We start from the raw sequence: 24,484 nt of genomic DNA on the forward strand, positions 1-24,484 counted from the left end.
CTCCAATTCATCAGGGTCAGAGGTTAATGACTTTGTGTTTACCGCCTAACCTGTTCTTTGATAAAAACGGTTCCCTCCCTGCTGTGGGGCTTTTATAGCCTAAAGACACTCGGTGTAGCAACAGGAAGCAGGAATGCAACACTGGCCAGGATTTTTGTGAGAAGTTGGATGGTGAGAACTGCTAATATTTATTCAAGATAGAGAGAAAGTGTTGGTGTGTTGGCACAGGCTACTTCATTTCCATGTTCTTATAGACTAATTTCCTGAATCTGAGGCTCTCTGTCCGTTACACAGTAGATTCACGGATTCTCCTGATAAATAGCAATTTTAGTTTAGCATGTTAATCAAAAGTTAGTCAAAAACTGAATTTAATTAGTCACACACATGATCATTTCACATTACCATAATGTTGCCTTTATTTATTTATTTATTTATTTATTTATTTATTTGTTGACATTATTTATTTATTTATTTATTATTTTTTAAAATTTTTACTGTACTTCACATATTACTTCTGGAATTTGCCCCCAATTGGTAGTTGTGTTGTGTTTACATTTTACAAATGGCACAAATTAATTACACAATTATCTGTTTGTCTAACACTCGATAGCTATGTAATGTCAGATAGCTGAAGAGGGAATGCACATACATAGAATTTGGTCAAATCTTATGTTTCTAAATGCTAACATTTTAGCCATAGGTACATTAGCAACAAATCTATAATACAGAAACATTAATTTCTGCAATGCTATGTGCTTATATTAAAAAATACTGTATGTTATAATATATATATATATATATATATATATATATATATATATATACATATAGTGTGTGTGTGTGTGTGTGTGTTAAAGAGAGTGAGTGAATGTGAGAGAGACCCCCTGAGTAATTCCTACTCAATCACTGGTGCAGGAACAGGGTGGAGATAAGAGCGATTGAGGCTTGTAGCTCTGCACACAGGACGTATCGACCAGCAGACTCTTAAACGACACACAAATGTGCTGCTTCTCACAAGACGATACCCGTATCAGACGTCTGTTCCAAGGCTGCTGACTCAGTAGTTTGACAAATTGTCTAAAGTCAAATATGCTGTAGTTTTAAAGGTAAACTCCAGCGTCTGGTTCACAAAGAACATTTTATTACCGGTTGATCACACTCACCTCTCCTTTTGGAAAAGCAGCCACCAGATTTTCACATTTTATGTTTAGCATATACCACAGCACTGCTGAATTCTGAGGGGTTAGAATGTGTTGATTAATTTTCTACAACAACATCGTTCAGCTGCAAATCATTTTATTAATCCGCTTATATTAATGTGCATTTATTAATACACACACACACACACACACACACACACACACACACATTATATTAATCCGAATATATAAGTACCATTTCTATAGTAACAGCTAATTTACAGGGATTTGCATGAGGGATGCTTTTAACTTAAAATTTTCTTACACAGGAAAGTCTTCAGGAGTTTACACTATATTTCTTGGTAACATGACAAGCTGTGTTATTTTGGCATATTAGTTTAAAGAGAAAAAAACAGTGAGGCTGGTGAGGGAAAGGTTGTTTATAGCTGCTCATAAAGACTTTATCTTTTAGATCTTTTCATTTCTCTACACAGGATTTGTGCCCATTAGTGAAGTCAGGCACTGACGTTAGCTGAGAAAGCCTGGTGCGTAATCAGTGTTCAGTTCATCTCAAAATGAATGGGTGGGGTTGAGGTCAGGGTTCTGTGCAGACCACTTGAGTTCTTCCACACCAAACTTGGCAAACCATGTCTTTATAAATCTTGCTTTGTGCACAGGGGCATTGTCATGCTGGAACAGGTTTAGGCCCCTTAATTCTAGTAAAGGGAAATCTTAATGCGACAGCATGCAAAACTTTCTAGTCAATTCTGTCCATCCAACTTTGTGGCAACAGTTTGGGGAAAACCCACATATGGGTGTGAAGGTAAGTTGTCCTTATTGGTCATATACTGTAGCATGGACAAAAACTCTGAAACGTATGCTAACACTTAGTGTAGTGCGAAGAGTACACAAATGCACAAATTTCAGTTTTTGAATATGTAAGAAAAAATAATATGATACAAACCACTTCTGTGTTCTGTGAAAAAAAAAAAAAAAACGTTCCTGACACAAATAGGTTTTTCAGAAATATCTCCAATAAGAGAGTGCACTGTTTTATTCAAACTGACATGAAGAAGTGGGTGGTGATAAATTGCTTTTGTGTAAGAGGAATAAAGCACACGAGGACATGGTGTTATCTAAAAAGAATCAACTGTGGGTTGGTAACAATAATGTAGGCTGCTTCACACCACCTTGTTGTTTAATATTTCCCTATAACAGCATGACAGAGTGTTTTAGTCCTTACTTAATTATCAGTAACTGAGCAGAGTCCTCCATACATCCTCTATCCTCTTCTGTTCTGTGCTGAAGCAGTGATAACAGTAATTATGATTTAACAGGTGTGGATGACATGGTTAAACAGTTACACATTTAAACAGTTAAACAGAGCCCAAATCAAGCAAGACCATATTGTAAAAGTAGTGCACTAGAGGTGAAGCAGTTCCATATTTAAACAGCTGTGTGAGTCAACAAGTGTCCCTCTCTGGAATGAGCTCCGTCTTCAGCTCTGTTTGACCATTGCTCCAAATCACACATCTTCATCTGAGCTAAATACAGCCCCTGACATCTTACTTTTTTCCCTCCTGCCCTGGTATAACATCTTCATAAAACAGTGCAATGAAAGCTGGGTTAATAGTTCAGCATATTGCACAATTTTGTGGAGTGAATACAATATACACAAAATAACAAGAAAATCCTAGCATGCAGCGAGAAAAAACGGAATTTTTCCACAAAAACTTACGGCGGGTGGCTCCATGCTTACAGCATAAATTAAAAAACATGTATTCAACTGATATTTACATGTGCCAAGCTAATTACATAAAATTTTAATTTATAAGCAACCAGCTAAGTGTATAAGCTTACTTTATATAAATATATGCACATAAAATAAAAGTATATAAGCATATAATAAGTATGCAGACTTTTATAATTTTTTAAATTTTTTATTTATTTATTTTTTTTAATAAGTTGCCATGAAAGGAAATTATGACCCCAATTCCAAAAAAAAGTTGGGACGCTGTGTAAAATATAAATAAATGTAAATAAGAACAGAATGCAATGATTTGTAAATCTCATAAACCCGTATGTTATTCACAATAGAACATAGAAAACACATCAAATGTTTAAACTGAGTAAATGTACCATTTTAAGAAAAAAAAAAGGTAATTTAGAATTTAATGGCTGCAACAGGTCTCAAAAAAAATTGTGACGGGGAAACAAAAGGCTGGAAAAGTAAGTGTTACTAAAAAGAAACAGCTGGAGGTTAATTGGCAACAGGTCAGTAACTTCACAGTAAACATGATTGGGTATAAAAAGAGCATATTAGAGAGGCAGAGTCTTTAAGAAGCAAAGATGGGCAGAGGTTCACCAATCTGCGAAAACCTGTGACTACAATTTGTGGAACAATTTTAGAATAATGTGCCTCAACGTAAAATTGTGAAGACTATGAATATCTCATAATCTACAGTACATAATATCATCAAAAGATTCCGAGAATCTGGAGAAATCTCTGTGTGCGAGGGACAAGGGTGAAAATCAATATTGCATGCCCGTGATCTTTGGGCCCTCAGGCGGCACTGCATTAAAAACAGGCATGAGTCTGTAATGGAAATCACTGTATGGGCTCAGAAACACCTCCAGAACTCATTATCTGTGAACACAGATAGCCGTGCCATCCACAAATGCTGGTTAAAACTCTATCATGCAAAGAAGAAGCCATAAGTGAAAATGATCCAGAAATGCTGCCTTCTCTGGGCCAAAGCTCATTTAAAATGGACTGTGGCAAAGTGGAAAACTGTTCTGTGGTCAGACGAATCAAACTTTTAAATTCTTTTTGGAAACCATGGATGCCGCGTCCTCTAAACTAAAGAGGACTAAAGAGGAGAGGGACCATCCAACTTTTTTCAGTTCAAAAGCCTGCATCTCCGTTGGTATGTGGGTGCTTCCATCCAGATTCCATACCATCTTTACTTCTGAGAGACTCTGCTTCGCTAAAATACTCTTTTTTATACCCAATCATGTTACTGACCTGTTGCCAATGAACCTAATTAGTTACAAAATGTTCCTCCAGCTGTTTCTTTTTAGTAGCACTTACTTTTCCAGCCTTTTGTTGCCCCGGCCCTACTTTTTGGAGACGTATTGCAGCCATCAAGTTCAAAATTACCTTATTGTTTTCTTAAAATGGTACATTTACTCAGTTTAAACATTTTATATGTTTTCTATCTTTTATTGTGAAAAACATATGAGTTTATGAGATTTGCAAATCATTGCATTCTGTTTTTATTTACATTTATTTACATTTTACACAGCGTCCCATCTTTTTGGAATTGGGGTTGTAAAGAAAATGTACAGCACATTTTACCTTCACTTTTATTATTGAATGACAAAGGAATTCAAAATGCTCACCCTTTTGTTTTCTACTGGCTTTCAAAGACTGAGGTTTGTGAATTCACTAGACGTTCACCTAATAAATAACATGAATGTAAGAGCAAAATGCTTTTTTCCCATCCAGAGTCCTTTCCCCTTCAGTAAAATGAATTGAATTTCATTTGACTTTGCTTTAGCTGAGAAAGCAGAAAACGTTTTCTGGTGTCTCCCATATCAATGTAGCAACAGCAAAAACAAACAAACAAACAAACAAACAAACAAACAAACAACCCCCCCCCATAAAAAGCTACATGTAAATTGCAAATCCTGTTTGTTAGTGGATTTACAGTAGGCTAGCTACTCTAGCACTTACATACACAAATAGGGCATGGTTTGTTTCCTAATTATGTTTTTCATCCTTGAAAGTTATTTCATTTATCAAACTTTTCTTTAGTGAGAAAATCCAGTTCATCACTGAGATGTTTCCCCTCCCACACCTCACACAGCTCCCACACCAAGCCCTGATGAATAGGCAGAGAAAAACACACACACAAAAAAGTCAATTCAACTTTGAAGAAAACTGAGGTGGAACTCGAGCACTGAGTCATTTTGAATGTGTGTGCGTTAAAAACAGGATTTGATGCAGCCTGGTTATGCTGGAGATCGACTGTTCGAGTTGCACCGAAATCAATACGCCTTCAGCACAAACACACAAAATAAAAAGCTCGTTCATGGGGGTCTGAGATTCTCCTCCGCCTCTGCAGCCCACATCGATGGCAGAATTGAGCGCTCTGGGCTCTTTACTAGGTGGATAATCAATGAGGCGAGAGGGTGAGAGCTGCTGATTTACTCCATCTGCAGGTTCCTTACAGGTCTAAAAAGATGAGGGGTTCATCCAGTGTGAATTTTAATGTAATACGCAATGTATAGTCTGGAGGAATGCATGCATGCAAAAACAAATAACCAAATAAACCACAACAACAACAACAATGAATAATAATAATAATAATAATAATAATAATAATAATAATAATAATAATAATTGTAAAAAATATAATAATGACCTTTCCTTGTTGCTGGGATCATACCCTTGTCTTTTCTTTTCTAACTTTAACATAAAATAAAGATTTTTTAAATCTTTAAAAATAAAGATTTAAGATATATTGGACTATAATTACCGTTTATCTTTACACTACATGAACCATTCTAGGTAAAATATACATGATGCATATGCTTGAGGTTTCCACCCAAGTGACAAGGAAAGGTATAGTTTAGTACCCTTTTTTCCCCCTGAGTGTTTGCATCTATTCTCCTTTTGGCAGGATTTTTAACTGATAACACTGAAGGAGAAGCAGCGTGATTTAGGGAGACAAAAATTGCTCTGTTGACCCTTCTTAGATTGAATTTAGGAGCATGCAGGCCAGCAGTTGTAGACATGATGGATTATTGTAATGACCACCTCTATGGCCTTTTTGTCATGTTTAAATGCCAATAAATTTAACTAAGAAGAGGCCGATTTAACAAAGCGGGGTTCACAGAGAGCCGCTGTGTTTGAGCTGTAAATAAAACGCACCTCATTACACATGCACATATTAAAGTCCTGCTGAACTGCACGATTTAGGCTGTTAATATTTAATCTGTATGGAAAAGAGTCTATCATCACCAGCTCCATGTGGCAAATGAATCAATATTGGAATCAGCAATGTGCTGTGCAGGTGTCATTTTCCCAGTTACAAACAACAGTCTTTATTGGGCTGAGTTTCATTGAATGGTAAAGCCAGCATCGCATTAAACACTCTCTCTAGCAGTTAAGGCAATCTTGACTTTACAATGCTTTTCAAGATGTAGTCGATCAGCCAAGACGTGTTTGCTGTCTAAAGTTTCTTAGTTTTGCACAGGAGCTACCGGGCTGACGTAGCTAACAAGAAATGGAAGCGTGTAGCATCCGGTTTAACATGGTGCAGTAAATGTAGGATACATGTGTAAATCATCCCACAGTGGGATCTCCTCAGCCGGCCATGTGGTGTTGTTCTGTGTCTCACACAGACTGATGAGGTATCTGACGCTGTATAACACATTGTACTATACACACTGACTCTGTTTATACACTATAACACTAAAAACAGTCATAGCCCTATCTTGAGTATGAATCATTTTCTTCCTCAGCACAGTGCAAAACCTGAAGAATCACTTCACACACCAAAAATCTTTCAGCTGTTCGATTACTTTTGTGGTAAATGGGACATTTGGCTGCATAATTCCTTTAAAAAAATTAATTAAATCTGGTTGTTGTTGCTGATTGTGATTATAAATCTGAATGCAATAAAAGAAACTAGAGGTACATTTTCTGTACATATTTGGGGTAAAATTGCTTCTGTGTCCAGTATTAAAGTTGTAAAAGTTTTTGTGCAATGACAAGTGGGACAAGAAAATGATTGATCCTTTGATGAATTGTGATTTTCTTTTGAATGATATTTCACCAATGCATAAAACATCAGAAGCTGATATTTGGACTTATACATGATTTAGAATGAAAAAATGTAACCAATAACAAATATTACAGGTTAATAATGTATACGATCAATTAATTTAAAAACTGCATTTGGATTTTTAATAGCCTGTATTTTGTATTTTTTTAAATTTCCACAGACAAAGTAATTAATTAACTATTTATCGGGTAAATTGATACAAAATATAAAATAAGTGAAACATTTATATAATTATGTGATTAATTCAGAACCCTTCTCGTGCTTTAAAGGTCATTTACTCAAAAAAAAAAAATAAATCCATACATACATCCATTTTCTGTAGCCTACTGCTTATCCTACACAGGGTCACAGGAATAATAATAATAATAATAATAATAATAATAATAACAGAAACAACAACCACCACCACAACCATGATAACAACAACAACAACAACAATAATAATAGCAATAATAATAAGTTGTTTATTATTATTATTATTATTATTATTATTATTATTATTATTATTATTTTATTTTATTTATTATTATTTTTTAAATGAGTGATGGCCATAATGGAAATACAGTGCTCTTGATTATTGATATAATCCATACAAAGTTGTTTAATGTCCTGTCTGAAAGTTGTAATTCACACCAGGACACCCGGGGGGCTGCAGAATCGTTCACTCCATCCTCAGTTTGTCAGATGTCTACAGCTCGATGCTGAAGGTGCTGTGAGTGAACTGGCTTTAATGCGCTCCACAGTATTTGAAATACATAAATATGTCAAGTAAAGGGCCCTTAATAGACCTGCTTTGGGCCGGCTATTGCGCCAGTATTGTTTCCTACTGATTAGGGCAAAAACACACCCTGAGGACCTCCCATCTCCGAGCCATTTAATCAGCATTAGCTTCCTTTTAGCCTCTCTTTAATCTGCTTTTCCTCCAGGTATTTTGAATAAATCAATAAGAATACATGATTGCCTAATGATTTTCGGAGGCCATCTCTTCGACCATGGCTACATGATTTAGAATGACTAATTCCACTTTTTACCATTGATCCTGCTCCATCGAGGACATGCATCCTTGCCAAATAGTGTCTAGAGGAAGAGAACAAGAGAGAGGGAGGGAGGGAGTGAGGGAGGGTGGAAGAGCAGATAGAAAGCACTACACAAGCCCACAAGCCTACTTAGAGTATTATGGCTTTACTTGTATCCTTGGCCTGTTAACATTTATATTAAAAGATCTCTTTTTACCTAGAGGAATGTAATACTCTGAACAATCGACCAATCAATTGAACATTTCACCTCAGTGTCCACTTGAAGTCCTTCCTCCTGTAGGTGTGAACAGCAGTGTCTCTTGTAGATGGACACCATAATCACAGGAGAAAAGCTGATTAATTATAGAGCATCCACTGGCTGCCGGATCCTCATTAGCTTTCTGCTGGTCTTCCACTTTACCTGAGCTCAAAGCAAAGACGCCATTAAAACCTTCACACAGCTCAGTTTCAGGTACTGCTACACTCTATGTGGTGTATTTGCAGTGTCTGCGATTGTTTTAAAGGAACTCTTTGGCTAATAATAAAATGTAAGTAATCAGCCACAACATATATAGGATCTGAAGTTTGTTTCTAGTTTTTTTTTTGTTTTGTTTTTTTGCATTGCAGCTATGAGGTTAATGTAGCTAATAAGTAATGAACGTTTATAGTCCCCACATTCCCACTCTCTTAAGTAAGAAGGAAACACCATTTATTTATTTATTTATTTATTTATTATTGTGTTTATTACACTGATTAAATCACTGATTGATCATTAAGTGCATTGATTAGCATACCAAACATGGACTTGAACATCCCAAATATTAGTGGATGTATTGCGGGTGATTTCCAGTGAATAATTACTTAAATGATGCCACAGGCAACGTCTCAAACGCTAACTTTAATCTTTCTCATTTTCAGGTGGTATACATTATGCTAATACATAATTTTGAGAAATGTTAATAAATAATTTGCTTTAAAATGGCGTAAACAGGCTTCTGCAAATTCATTACATGCACGTTTTGCTTGCACAATCTCTGTTCCTGAAGTGATTTTTGGCTGTGATAAATCACACTGAAGGTGATAAATTAATGTATTTGCCCAAATGCCCAAATAAGTAGCAATGCCACAAATGTAATATTCTTTGATATTTATTAAGGCACACACACACACACACACACACACACACACACACACACACACACACACACACACACACATGTGACCCCCTCCTCACTAATCCTTCTCTTTGCTTTCCCTAAGTAGCTGAACCAGCAAAGCGGTTAAAAGTCACTTCCTGTGCCCCCCACACCATCTTTGCCTCTCTTTCTCTTTCAGATTAGCCTACGTTAGCTTGTTTACCCCTAGAGTAAACTTATTAACTCAGTGATGTCAGATTACAGGAAGAATGGGCTCCAAATCAACGGATGGAGAAAAAAAAAGTGGTTTCCTCACAACATGTCACTATGTGTTCAGAAATGTTAGTGGCTTTTTGTCCGGTCTAAACACCGTGTCTAATAAACCACCCTGCTTATTATTTCCTGTGAGCTTTAGGAGTTTGGACAGAAATGAGCTGAGAGCAGCCAAACAAAGAATCTGACAGTCGCAATGAACTGCCCTTAGCCTTTCCCCCCCCCCCAACCATAGCTTTTTAATCAGAATTACCTTGTAATTGGTGTTTGACTAGATTAGTTTGAATAAAATCAGCCCCAGTTTAAATGGATTAAACAGAATGAAAAGCAGCTTGGGAAAAATGGTTCACTGTAAAGCCTGAGAAATGGATGAAAATCTTGAATATGTTTAAAAAAAAAAAACAACAAGAAGGAAAAACGATGAATAAAAAGGTTGGACTTGTTGGGAATGCAAATCGCTTCAATCTCATTTTATGCTAATAAATAAATGGCAAAATGTTTCAATGTATTCTTGTCTTGTTACAGGCCAGCTAAGAGCTTCTAAATCCCTACCATTTACCAAATTAAACTAATTTAAAGTGCTTCGAAAAGGCACATCTGCAGGCTGATGTGGGTCCCCGGCCTCGGAGTGGGCTTCACTGTGCATTCTGTGTTCCATTGATCCTTGAATAGTCATGCCTGTCAGGCAGCCATATCAACCATTATCATTCTAATTTTACTGCCTTTCTTGCTCGCTAATCTAATTTGCAACGATGCTGGAGCATTTCGCGAGGCCACAGCACTTTCTTCAGAATTTCAACAAGGGCATTAAAGCTCCCCAATTTACATTAATGAAGTGCACATTTAATTACGGCGGAAAAGAGGGGAAATGGAGGGCTCTCGATGATCAGTGATGACTCAGATATGATAGGGTGTGCCAGGAGATTCTTGCTCTCTCTTTTTTTGTGGGTGTTTGCCCCCACCCCCCATGTAACACCACACTCATTTGTTTTATATTAGAAAAAAGTGTTTTTGGATCATTCTAATCAAATCGTCTCGGTCACGATTATTGCTTTATATGTTTATTTTAATGTGATCTTGTCAATTTTGAAGGCCACATTCATTCATTCATTCATTTATTCACTCATTCATTCATTCATCCATTCATTCATCCACCCATCCATCCACCCATCCATTCATTCATTCACCCACTCACCCATTCATTCATTCATGCATTCATTCACTCATTCATTCCTTCATCCACTCATTCACTCATACATTCATTCATTCACTCATGCATTCACTCATACATTCATTCATTCATTCATACATTCACTCATACATTCATTCATTCACTCATACATTCATTCATTTATTTGTTCATTCATTCATTTGTTCATTTGTTCGTTCGTTCGTTTGTTCATTCGTTTGTTAATTTTTCCCTTGTGCTTGTGGTGTTTTGGTTTCTGCTGCTATAGGCTTCTGGTTCTGCGATTGAACTGGTTATAGTTAATATAATTAGTAGATAAAATAAGGCAGGAAAAAGGTAAATGAAAAGATAGAGAGGAAAATAAAATAGCTTATGTAGGGTAGAAGACCAGATTAATTTAGCTCCATAAATAAATATACTACTACTACTACTACTACTACTACTACTACTACTACTACTAAAAACACTTTTCATTTGGTTGTTGTTTTTTCCACTTTCTACTGTGTGTATGTGTGTTTGTGTGTGTCCTGTAATGGTAGCTTGTAAAACTCTTGTGATAATAGTTGTAAAGCATTCTCTGACTTTGAAAGGTGCTGCATAAATTAAAAATATGATCCATATTGTCATCATAAAAAAGCCCCTATTTCAGCAATTTTGGATTCCATTCTTCCGTTATTTGTATTCGCATTGGGGTGTTGATCTCATTCTTATTATGAATTTTATTTACAACAGTAAAGATTCCCAAAGGAATTTGTTCTCAAATTTTGAACTCTTTGGCAGTGCTGAATCTGTCCTTCATTTTCTTCCCCCTGCTCTCTGTCTTCAGCTCGGATTTGAATTGGACTGGATTGTCTCTCGCCCCCTTTCTTCAGCTGTGTGCCATGAGCTTCGGGGGAATAAGGGAGGTGGGCCAACACCGCTGACCCAAACCTCCTCCGAATAAGGAAGGCCAGACTCAGTTTGGGTGGCATGGACAAAACATGTTTTCACCGAGGCTCCCAGTCTCTGCGGAGCGGACGGGTGGGAGGGGGCGGAGCACGTCCCAGCGAAACAATCTCGCCTCTTTAATGTGAAAAGGCTAAGTTATAAATTCATCTATTTGCTCTCTTTTGACCTGGGGCTTTCAGAGAGCCTCCTGCTGGGAGGGGCGAGCCGGACACAATGCATTAGCCTGTCACAATATTGAGAAAAATTCGAAACGGGGGAAGAAAGACCACCAGATGCTTTATTGTCTTTGCCGTTTTCCACATAATTAGCCAGGAAGAAAGTCTGGCTGCACGGTTCTGAATGAACTTGAGGGCCACGAAGCTTGGTGTAGCAACCTCCACCCTCTCCTGTCCTGTCTCTCATCCTGTCTCTCCGTCCCCGTCCCTGAGTCCTGGGTCCTGGGTCAGCCTCCTCCCATAACCAATGTTGTGCAAAGTTTAACTGTGCGTGACAGATGGCCGTGAAATTTGTTAACACACAACACACCGGGTTCTCTGAAGACAATTTGGCTGCCCCATGCTGACTGTTGGTGTAGCTGAACAGATTAGAGGGAATCAATCTGTTAACGCCTTCACCGCATTAAGCGTGACTTTAACTGCACCCTTCAGGCTCACTGGAACTCTGCATCATAGCTCCTGGTGTTATTTAACATTCAGAGTGTGCCACAATTAAAGCAACATCACAGTGACCTAATTCGCTTTTGACTTTTCATGGGAACAAACAAGAATGATGTGAATAGAGTGAATTTAATAGCAGACAAAAAAAATTAAAAAAATAAAAATAGCTCAAGTTATACAGTGATATACTTAAATCATTTTGATTTATATTTTCCTATCAAGCATACCCTGTTGTGTGTTTTGAATTGATCATCAAATAATTAATGGCGTAAACTGTTTAAAAAAATAAATAAATAAATAATAAAAAATAAATATATATATATATATATATATATATATATATATATATATATATATATATATATATATATATATATATATATATGCTGAATCTGTATTTGGATTCATAGATTAATGTAATATTGCAATAAATCGAATAATTTTTGCTGGAATCTGTTTTTGACCTAATTATGAAGTAATAATTCTGTATCAAAGTAATCAAATCATGTTTAATCTTGAGTGTGTTGTAATCTGTGTATTTTTAATGTCATTATCTGATATATTCTTTTCTTTCTTTTTTAATTAACTGGGACAATGCACATTAACTGACATATCTGCCATCAGTATGATGTAAAGGTGTCAGATTTAGCCAAATGGTATAATATATGCTGTACATTTGACATTTTTATGATGTTGATGATCTGTGTTTTCTATGGAATAAAATTATGATGTAGTTTGAATATCCTTAAGTATCAGATATGTTTAATTTTTTATAGTTTGGCATAAAAATAACATTTTATGCTGTAATTTGTGTATAGTGATTTAAATCTCGAATATCTGATGTAGTACATAATATATTTGATTTAACTATCAATGATTTTAGGTTTAATCTGTGTATTTGGACTGAAGTGCCAATTGATGAGGTTAATTTATTTAACATAAGTTCAACATAAGAATAAAATATGTTATGCTATAGTTTGGGTACTTTATCAAATAATATATGCTGTAATTTGTGGATTTGAACTAAAGTATCAAATAATGTGTTTAATTCGTGTAGTTCACATAATAAGCAAATATGTTATGCTATAGTTTGTGTTTTTTGCATTAAATATCAAATACTTTATACTATACTCAGTGTATTTTGACTTCGATATCACATACCTTATGCTGTAATCTGTATATTTAATAATATATATGAAATATGAAATATATATGTGTGTATATATATATATATATTTATTACATAAAGTATAAAGTAAGTTGTTTAATTTTGTCATCTGTAATTTGTGTTTTCACTCAAATATACTTTTTTTTGCTGTGATTTGAGTATTTGATCTGTGTATTTTGATAAAAGAAATCTAATAAGACGTAATCTGTATATTGTAGTTTAATTTATCTCAAAATGTCTGTTTACTTGTAGTTCAATGTAAGCCTATATTTTCCATCATGTGCTTTTCTTATAAAACTGCAATTTGCTGTAGAAATCCCTCTCATTGTTCCACATTGTCACTAAAAAAAAAAAAAAAAAAAAAAAACCCCAGAGTCAGTTGGATTGTTTCACTTCTGTTGCACTTTGGTGCACCGTTTCAAACTGGACACTCTGTGCTAATCTTATCACCAGTGCAGGTCCTTCACAAAAGCTCTGGGGGGGAAAGAGGCAAAGGAAGTGGCGAGAGAAAAGGCATCTTAAGATATGTGCGCATGAATCAAGAGATCCATTAAATCTATTGCGCCGGCTTTCCTTGGCACTCCATACATAAGCACCCTTGCCTAAATTCCACCCCATAGTGAGTCAGTGAAAAGGAGCAAGGATGAATAGCACACTTTATTAGAGCATGCCATGAGCAGTCAAACAGCAGTGGCGGGCCCATTCATCGCCCCCTCGGCCCCATTATTAAAAGGGGCTTTACGGCGGGCTTGTAAAAGTGTTTTCTCCTCGGGGGGCATGCATAGTAAAAATTGAAGTCAAATTAAAGCCCCGCTGAGCAAAGGACTGTGGGTGGGCTGGCTCCGAGACACAGCCGCAGCAACAGCAGCAACAACATCGCTGATGTCCCCATTCCCACCAGTCGTAGCACGACCCCTGGGCCAGGCCACTTTTATTCGGTTGACAGCTTCATGAAGGACAGGAACACAAAGTCGTACATGGCATGAAATCGGCCACAAAAGCCGAACGAACGGCCGAACAATTCCCAAAGCAGGATGTGATCAGAGAAGCACTGAGCAGCCACAAGAAACAGATGATGCGCCACCCGGAAGCAATACTTTTTGAGACTTAAAGAATAAAGAGTAAAAAGTTAAAAAATGAGGAGTAAAGTTGAGTAAAGTGGTTGAGGGAGGGCCTAAGTTTTAACCAGCAAGAGTTTGAGCTGAAAGCCAATGAATAAATTAGGGTCTGCTAACAGCACGGGCATAAAAGGCAGAGGAGGTTTGAATATGCTAAAAAGGTTTTTCGAGGAGAATGTCGCCCTGCTCCCTTTGCAGCTGTAACACTTTACACACAATAACCACTCAACAGATGGGAGTCATGGGGGAAAAAAAGCTCAGTGTTCCTTAGTTTTGAAGAGTCCCGCCCCCAGATCGGCCTCACCATCCCACCACTTTGGCCGTCTGCCTCTGCAGGTGTCCTCTGAAATATAGGGCAGCGATAGAGTGCAAATGCACTGAGGAAAGGGACCATTGTAGTTTGTAGAGATGCTGTGACTGTAGATTAACACCCAGATAGAAGTTTAGCTTGTGATGAAACAAAACTGGTGAAAATGATATAATGTTGGTTGTTATAGTAACATCATGTTTTAACAGTTTTGGATGCTACGTAAATAATAACTTAAGTAAAGATGAGCTCTTGGACCTTAACTGTATTCACATTTATAGAAAAATTTCTGTTTGGAAGTTTTATATTTTAATTCTAATTGCTTGATTATCAAGCAATATATGGTGTAATGTGTTTTCTTTAGATGTCAAATAATTTATAATGTAATCTGTATGAAAATCATCAAACCATGTTTGGTATATACTGAATGAATCAAATATCTTATTGTGTACTTTGTTTATTGTGCTATTATCATTTCAAACAGTTAAATGTAGTATGTTGTATGTTATTAATGTTTGACTGATTCTGACATTATTTTGTATTTGATATCTGTAATTTTTACCTAAATATCAAATCATTTATGCTGTAATCTGTGCATTTTGATTTATCTATGAAATTATTTGTACTATATTTGTGCACATTTTGACTTATCTAAAAATATTTTAATAGTAGTTTAATCCGTGCATTTAGACTCATGTTTAATTTTTGTAGTCTAACACAAAAACACATATATTATGCTGTAATTTGAGCATTCTGACTTGTAATCTGTGGATTACGTTTATCAAATACTTTCTGATGTAATCTGTATACTAAAGTATGAAATCATTTGTGCAATTCAAGTAATAAGAATAAACATTTTTAATTTATTTAATTGTCTTAAATATCAAATAATTTCTGTTTTAATTGTTTAGAATGAACGATTATGGGAATTTGAATAAAGATTTCCGTTGAAAGGTTAGCAACGGGTTCAGGCTCAGAAAATGCATGCTATCTTTCAATGCTGCTAATGAGAATGAGAAGACCCAGAAGAAAAGTGAATGCGTCAACCTGTCCTAATGGGTTTATTATAACTTTGTAACAAATGAATAAAGTAGACATTAACAAAAAGCATCTGAGGAAAAAGTAAAGCTTTTGGACAATTCTGCTTTGTTTGCATTGTCACTGTGCCTTTACACTGTCTGCAGAAAAGACTTAACAGTCACATGCTATCTAGCAACAATATTCTCATGACTTTAAACATTTTGAATGCCAAGTGTGTAAGGTGTTCACCTCCTCATCAATTCACAGGTTATTTTAAAATTATACACTGCAAAAAATTATATCCGTAAGTGAGAATTTCTTGAATATCTTATCTAATATTTCTTATTTTGTGTTTGTTATAAATCAAATACAAGGTTATTCAGCCTGTTTTAGATGCTTTTGGTCATTTCAAGCATTTAATTATCTTATTTTACTGGCAGACAATTTAGCTGCTTTCTAGAAATCAATGCTGAAAATGTGAAAAATGATCAGCCAATAGAAAAAGACTATTAAAAAAATATATAAACAGATTTAATAATCATATATTTGGTTTATTGAACCCTTATAAAATCTACTATTTTCAAGGTATTTTCACCTTGTAAGATGTCAGTGTTTTTATATAGTTATAAAAACAGTGTAGTTATAAGTTACTATAACCTGTATTATGGTCAAAAATAAATGTTCCAGTGCATTCTATCTGTAGGACAAATTCACAGAAGCAAAAACTACTTTTACTTCAAATAAGGAGAAACTTTTAGAAGGAGGTTCAACATACAGTCCCCTCTGAATCTATTGGAACGGCAAGGCCAATTAAGACATTTGGGCTTGAGATCAAAAGATGAATCTGAGAAGAAAGTTTAGAATTTCAGCTTTTATTTCCTGGTATTATAGGTAGATGTGTTAAAAGACATAAAACATAGCACATTTTGTATCAGACTACCCGGTTTGTAGGTGAGCAAAAATATTGGAACGTGTGACTGACAGGTGTTTCTTGTTAGGCAGGTGTGTCCTGTTAGATTGATTGTTTAAACAATGAATAGTTCTGACAATCTATTCTTGGTTTTAGCCCTCATTTTTAAATGTGAAGACTGCATTTGTTGTTAAAAAGGATAAGCCAACATAAAGATCAGTGAACTGTCTGTTGGAGAAAAGCAAGCCATTTTGAAGCTGAGAAAAGAGGGAAAATCAATCAGAGGCATTGCAGAAACACTGGGCATAGCCAATACAACCATTTGGAATGTCCTGAAAAAGAAAGAAACCACTGGTGTACTGAGCAACAGATACAGAATGTGTCAGCCAAGGAAAACAACAACAGCTGATGGCAGAAATATTGTGAGAGCTGTGAAGAAAAAAACCCAAAACAGTCAGTGACATCACCAACAACCTCCACAGGGCAGGGGTGACGGTATCACAATCCCCATTTTGAACACTTCAAGAGCAGAAATATAGAGGCCATACCACAGGATGCAAACCACTCATCATCAGTAAGAATTGGAAAGCCAGATTGGAATTCACAAAGTTCCACATAAGTTCTGCAACCAAGATTAACCTCTACCAAAGTCACTTTGGAAAGGCCAAAGTGTGGAGAAAGAAAGGATCTGCTCATGATCCAAAACATAAAAGGTCATAGGTCAAGCATGGTGGAGGTAGTGTCATGACTTAGGCTTGCATGGTTGCTTCTGAAATGGGCTCACTAATCTTTATTGATGATGTAACTTATGATGGTAGCAGCAGAATGAATTCAGTGTACAGAAACGTTCTGTCTGCCATTTTACATAGATATGCATGCAATTTAATTGGGAGGAACCTCATCATGCGTCAAGACAATAACCCAAAACACACTGCCAACACAACAAAGGACTTTCAGAGGAAATCACAGGAAATACGTGGAAGGTTTTAGACTGGCCAAGTCAATCACCAGACCTTAACCCATTTGAGCATGCATTTCGCCTCCTGAAGAGGAGACTGAAGGGAGAACCCCCCCCAAAACAAAGCATCACAAAAGAAGAATGCAACAGTTTGGTGATGTCAATCAGTTGCCAGCTTGATGCAGTTATTGCGAGCAAGTGATATGCAACTAAATGTTAGTGTTATTTACTTTAATTTACTTTATGAGTATATATATGAATACTTTTGCACACCTAAAAATTGGATGGTCTAACACCAAAGGTGCTACTGTATGGTCTAAGATGTTTAATACATCTAGATGTAAATATCATGAAATTAAAGCTAAAATTCTGATTTATCATCTCATATTCATCTTTTGATCTCAAACTCAAATGTCTTCAGTGTATAGCAAAAACAGAAGAATTGGCCTTGCCACTCCAGTACTTTTGGAGGGTACTGTATATTTCCTCATCGCACATAATTTTTTCAAAGTTCATGAGTGGAACAAGGTTGCAGGCCGGATCTGGCCCACGGGCCTGGTGTTTGATACGTGCCCTAACGAATTCTCAGGTATCCATAGGAATCAATGAAATAGACCAATTAAACACTCTTCACTAAGCATTACATTGCATTACATTTTTATAAATGACTATTTCATTCAAGTGTGACTCTTTGGAAAACATTTTAAATTGTGAACATGGAGAAATGGCTGATCTGAGGTATGGAGATTTGAGCATAGCTTAGCACTAAAGTTATTTAACTATCAGGCATTTCCAAAATTCTCCCCGGTTCTCTTGAATCTGTATTTGCTTTTATGTGACATGCACACAAAAAATATTAATATGAACAGGAGCATATTATGTATTTTGCCTGGATGATGCCAGAGCCGAGATGTAATTTCACCATCATAACTAATGGCTTAAGAAATTGTTCAGGAAAGTGTGATTTTCACATTTATCTTGTGTACTGTTTTGCTCGCACTCTTTAAAATGATGGAACTAATTTGTCCATCCAGCATTCATTGCTAATTTAAAAGTGGAGCACTACGGTTATAAATGTGGTTGTTATGACTTAGTTAAAAAACAGATCCTCTCTCTCTCTATCTCTCTTTCTCTCTCTCTTTCTCTCTATTCTCACTGACATATGAATTTGACACTTTGTGAAAAAACATCTCTCTTTTCTGGATTTATCAACATCCACTCACTGCACACATAAGAAAGTCAACTCTCCTTGGGAAATATACGGGAACAGGATGCTAAAACGAGCTTTGCTTTCATTTTACAAGTACTCAAATCTATTTTTGGTCTAGTAAGATTTTACACCAGCATAACTAAGCTTTTTAATGAAGTGGCTTGCATTTAATTCAATCATCTAAAGTTTTTTTTTTGTTATGCAGTGAGTGTAAATAAGATTTCAAATAAGATTGACACTGGAGACTCCTTCATAAATGTTAAAAAAAAAAAAAAAACAACAAAAATATGTTTTCAAAAATGTATTTATGTGGAGTGTCCTCAATAAATGTCTGTTACTATAGAAACGCTGATGTATTATAACAAGTGCATCAATATAAACCTGCTTATATAGTGCCTCTGTCATTGTCATGACTAATCGGATTGAAAGATCATCCTGTTTCTGAACACTGCAGAAGAATATTCATTTTGTTTCTATTATTAAATTTGTACTTAAAAAAAAAATGTATGGCTGGGAAATATGACTATATGATATCGATGGGGTGATATATTGACAGTATATTAATAGTATTGTGTGTATCATCAGGCATTGCTCCATTATGACACAAATAACTGTGTCAGTTGTTTCATTTTCACAAACTAAACAAATAAACAAATAAATTAAACCATTGAATCCATTTTTATATAAGAGAATTGCACTTAAAACTCTAAATTAAATATTATTGTGTTTGTGATTTAAAACAATGACCTTAGACATGTATTATGAAGCTTTACCCTGTTGCTTAATTCTCACAACTAACTGATAATTTAATTGTTAGCATACATATTAATCCTACTTGATGTGAACAAAAGGTTCAGAATGGTGCTGTAATTTTATCTTATGCAGCACGTTGATGATAGATTTTGCTCTTCTGCCACTTCTAAATTTGGACATGAAGGCATTCAGCAGACCTGCAGTTGGCTTGTTAAAAAAAGCCACTTATTTAGACACCTCATCTGCCAATTTGGCTGAGATATATTCATTATCCTATTCTGGCCCACTTGATTAAAGAGTAAACCTCCATGACTGTCACCTCCACCCAGCGTGACATCTCCTTTTCCGGGCCGCCGTCTGAATGCGAACCCTGCTGCTTGCCCATTGCCTCTCATGCATAGCTTGGATCATGTGACGGCGATTATTAATGGCTGCCGTCTCTCCACCACTTGACACAGCGCTCCAGCTGTCAGTGGGCTTGCGGGCCATATGATTCTGCTGCTGGTGTGGTGCCAGTCCTAGGCCTGACCCATCCGTCACTGTCACTGGCGTCTGGGTGATGAATGGGCCGGTGAGGTGCGGCATGGGGAGAAGCGCAGGACCATGCTCCTTCTCTTGATCCTCTCTCAGAGCCACCTATGCCAGCTGAGGCTCATGGTGAGGCTCACGGTGAAGCCCATGATGGAGCCCATGGTGAGGCTCATGGTGAAGCCCATGGTAAAGTCCACAGTGAGGTCCATGTTGAGGTCTACTGTAAAGCCCATGGCAAAGCCCACATTGAAGCCCATAGTGAGGCATGGCTACATCTGAGCCAGAGCACCATGCTTAGATTCCACTGCATGACAATCCCGGGTCAAAATTTGTACAAAATGATCAGTTGAACTCATGTGCTGTTTTGTGCTTTTTAATCCAATAGTTTTCAGGCAGTACTTCACTGAATGTCTGTCTATCTCTCCCCCAACACATGACCTGAAATCGGCTAATTATGACCTTCTAGAAATGCTCTCTGTAAAATACAAATTAGAGAGACATTAAGCAGTCAAGCCTGGCACACTCTTTTAAAAAGCCTTTGAAAATGTTTATTATGATTACTCTTGAATCAGGTAATTTTAGCTACTTGATTGTACAGCATTACGAGCTACCACATGTATGATAAGTGCTCTATAAATAAAATTTCTTCTTATCTTTCTACTTCTTCATCTCCTTCTTGAAAATTCATGCATTATCCTGAGCTGTCTATGTGGATTTTGCATGTTCTCTCCATGTTCAAGTGGGTTTCCTCTGGGTTCTCTGGTTTCCTCGCACCTCCCAAAAACATGCCAGTAGGTGAATTGGTTAGGCTGAATTTTTCCACATGTGAATGACTGAATGAGTGAAGGAGTTTGTGAATGTGTGTGTACATGGTGCCCTCCAATGGACTGGAATCCCATCCAGGGTGTAATCCTTCCTCACACCCAGTGTTCCTAGGATAAACTCTGGATCCACGAACCTGTACAGGATTATGAATGAATGATCATGTCCAGACTCTAAGAGGTGTGGGATATGGGGGGTGGAGTCATATGAAACATCCTCAGTTTGGTAAGTGATCCTGGTTGTCCAAAGATGGCGGCTCCCGTAAGGATCCAGTGTTCATGTACACACTGAAGTTTTATCTGAAGTCACCGAAGAACTGGATGTGGTTTGAGCAAAGTCTAGGCTGATCAACTACATCCCACACACCCCCTATTTCCTCCCTGCTCTCTATCTCTCTCTCATGGACAAATGCAAAAGACCCTGTGCTAATATAATTGTATCACTAATTATGCATTTAATTCAGTTATAAGGAGCGAACAGATCCCTCAGTGACAGCTTTCGCTGCTAAAAAGCAATTTGTTCCTGAGATAAAGAAATCTAATTAGCAGGAAATGCTTAGTTGAGAAATCCTTTTTATCCTATTTGCTGGCATTAACATCCCAGATGTGGCTGATGTTTGCCCATTTATGAAAGAGTGTGTGCGCTTACATTCAGAGTAATGGGAAGTGTATATACACACACACAGATAGGGGCTTATGTCAACTGTTTTGAACTGAGCACCTGCATACTAATCAATAAATCATGCCTTTTCGTTAAACAGTTGTGAAGTGTGAAGTATAGAGTCTGAGACTGGGGGGGCGACGACTCATAATCAATCTCTGATATGTTTATACTGATCAGAACTCTTTATTTACAATATGCCATAATCAGAATATGCTAAACATTTTTAGCAAACAACTGAAAAAAGCAGAAAAAATTTTGTAGAGCATGATCATTTAAAAACATCTCCAAATTATTTGAAATACATCCTTCCACTGTAAGGAAAATAATCTACAAATGGTGCAGATTTCAAACGACTGCCAACATTTCCAGGACTGGCCGTCCCAGTAAATTCAGCCCAAGAGCAGCCTGTCTGATGCAAAAAGAAATCTCCAAGAACCCCAAAATTTCATCACAGGATCTGCTAGTAAGTTTTGCAACTGTTGGTGTCAAAGTGCATACTTCTACAATCAGAAAGAGATTGCACAAATTTGACCTGCATGGAAGGTGTGCCAGGAAAAAGGATTTACAAGACTACAGTTTGCCAATGAGCATATAGGCAAAGACCAGGCCTTTTGGAGTAATGTGCTCTAGACAGATGAATCAAAATTAGAGTTGTTTGACCACAGTGACAGCAGACATGTTTGGTGCAGACCAAAGACAGCTTTTCAGGAGAAGCACCTCATACCAACTGTGAAGCACTGTGATGGAAATGTTGTGGTTTGGGGTTGCTTTGCTGCCTCAGGGACTATGAATTCTGCATCATATCATAGAGTGCTCGAAGATACTGTGAGGCCATCTGTCCAAAAGTTGAAGTTGAACCGAAAGTGGACCTTTCAACAGGATAATGATCCTAAACACACTAGCAAATCCACCAAGGAATGGCTCAAAAAGAAGAAATGGAGGGTTATGGAATGGCCTAGTCAAAGCCCACATGTTGCCCACATGAATCCCATTGAAATGTTGTGGGGGGATTTGATACGGGCAGTACATGCAAGAAAACCCTCAAACATCTTGCGACTGAAAGAATATTGCATGGAAGAGTGGTCAAAAATTCCACCAAGCCTGGTGGACAATTATGCAAAACACCTACAAGAAGTTATTTCTGATAAAGGGGGCAATACTAGCTTCTGAGGCCAAGGATGTACTCACTTTGTCCTCAGAAGAATATCACATCTTTTGACATATCTGTTGAATAAATGATTGAAAAAGCCAATTTTCCTTGTAGTTTTGTTCAAGTATATCAACTTTATTAATAAGCACTATTTCAAAGATGATCAAATGTATGCTTGTCCAAATATGTCAAAAAAGCCAACAATTTCCATGGGGTGTAGTTATTTTGTCACATGACTATAGGAGTGAGACACTTTCGGAAAGTACCTTTCTGAAACCAAAGCTTCAAAACTGCCCACCACCTCCTTTGTATTACAATACTTAAAAATCATTGATACGATAAGTTGAAAAGTTTTCTGAAAGGAGAGGTATAGTTAACATTTATAGAATTTGGTTGAGCAGGACAACATAAATGGCATAGTCTCAATTAAAATTACATCCAGAAGCTTTCAGACTTGACTTACAGTATCCACGTTACTATATTAGAGTGACCGTAGGTATGTTTCGCATGTGTGAGACAAACACAGTAGTAGTACTGTTTATAGCTGCTATAATATTAACAGCAACTACCTGGTTTCATGGACATACCACAACATTTCAGTTCAGAATTAGCAGAAGAACATTCTTTAATAAGTAAATAAAATAAAATAAAATTAATTGTACTGTTAGCAAATTGCTGTCATATAAGTGGAATAAAACATTTAAGGATGTGCTGTTATAGAATAATAATCAACTTCAGGGTGAGAACAGTAACTCTGCTTCATCACACCAACCTCGTCATCCCTATTTTCTTGTGTGTTTTTCTTGTTAATGTAATTTTAATCCAAAACTATGGACTGGCTAAAAAAATAATAAAATCCTGGATGTGAAGTGTGGCGTTTCAGAGACACACGTGTGAACAGCGTACGCATGACTGGCTCAGTGACACGGCTATGCTCTCTACACACTCGTAATAACAGTTTTTAAATGGAAATCATCCATAAGAACCCAGGGGCCCCACACATGCACACAAACACTCAACCCCAACCCCCACCCCCCCAACACACACACACACACACACACACACACACGTGCAAGGCTTTGATGAATTCAAATGTGAACGTTCTCCAGCGTGCATTGAGAAGGGGGAGTGGCCAGCGTGGTGAGCTGGAACCCCCAGTTCTCCTTTTCTGGGACCCCAAAAACACCAACCCCCCATCCCCACTACCTCTCCGTCACTGTCAATAAGGCAAACCGAGGGCCTCTTTTAAGTATGTTAATTTACTATTTCAATGATTCTATAGCTCATTGCCTTGCCATTGTATTGCTGATGGCTTTAATTAAGTTGGTATTAATCAAGGCAGGTGATATTTAATGTTTTGGGGAGAGCGAGTGGAACTGCCCCGAGATGGAGAATATCACTCGCAGTCACTTTGCTGAACAGGAGGTCACAGGAAGATTAATACGCTGTAAGGACAGGGGGTTAAAAAATAAATTTCCTGCACGTTCTGGCTCTTTGGTTTTCTTTTGCTCTCTTCATTTTTCCCCATCTTGAGCCACTGGCCTCCCTGCCCCATTCTTTACCTTTTGTTGATTAGTTCTCGCAGGATGTGAGACGACAGCGTGGAGAGGTCAGATGAATTATGACGGCAGCCTTTCAGCAGTGAACACACACACACACACACAC

This window comes from Ictalurus furcatus, chromosome 18 (genome assembly GCF_023375685.1).
Source record: "Ictalurus furcatus strain D&B chromosome 18, Billie_1.0, whole genome shotgun sequence".
Classification (NCBI taxonomy): Eukaryota; Metazoa; Chordata; class Actinopteri; order Siluriformes; family Ictaluridae; genus Ictalurus; species Ictalurus furcatus.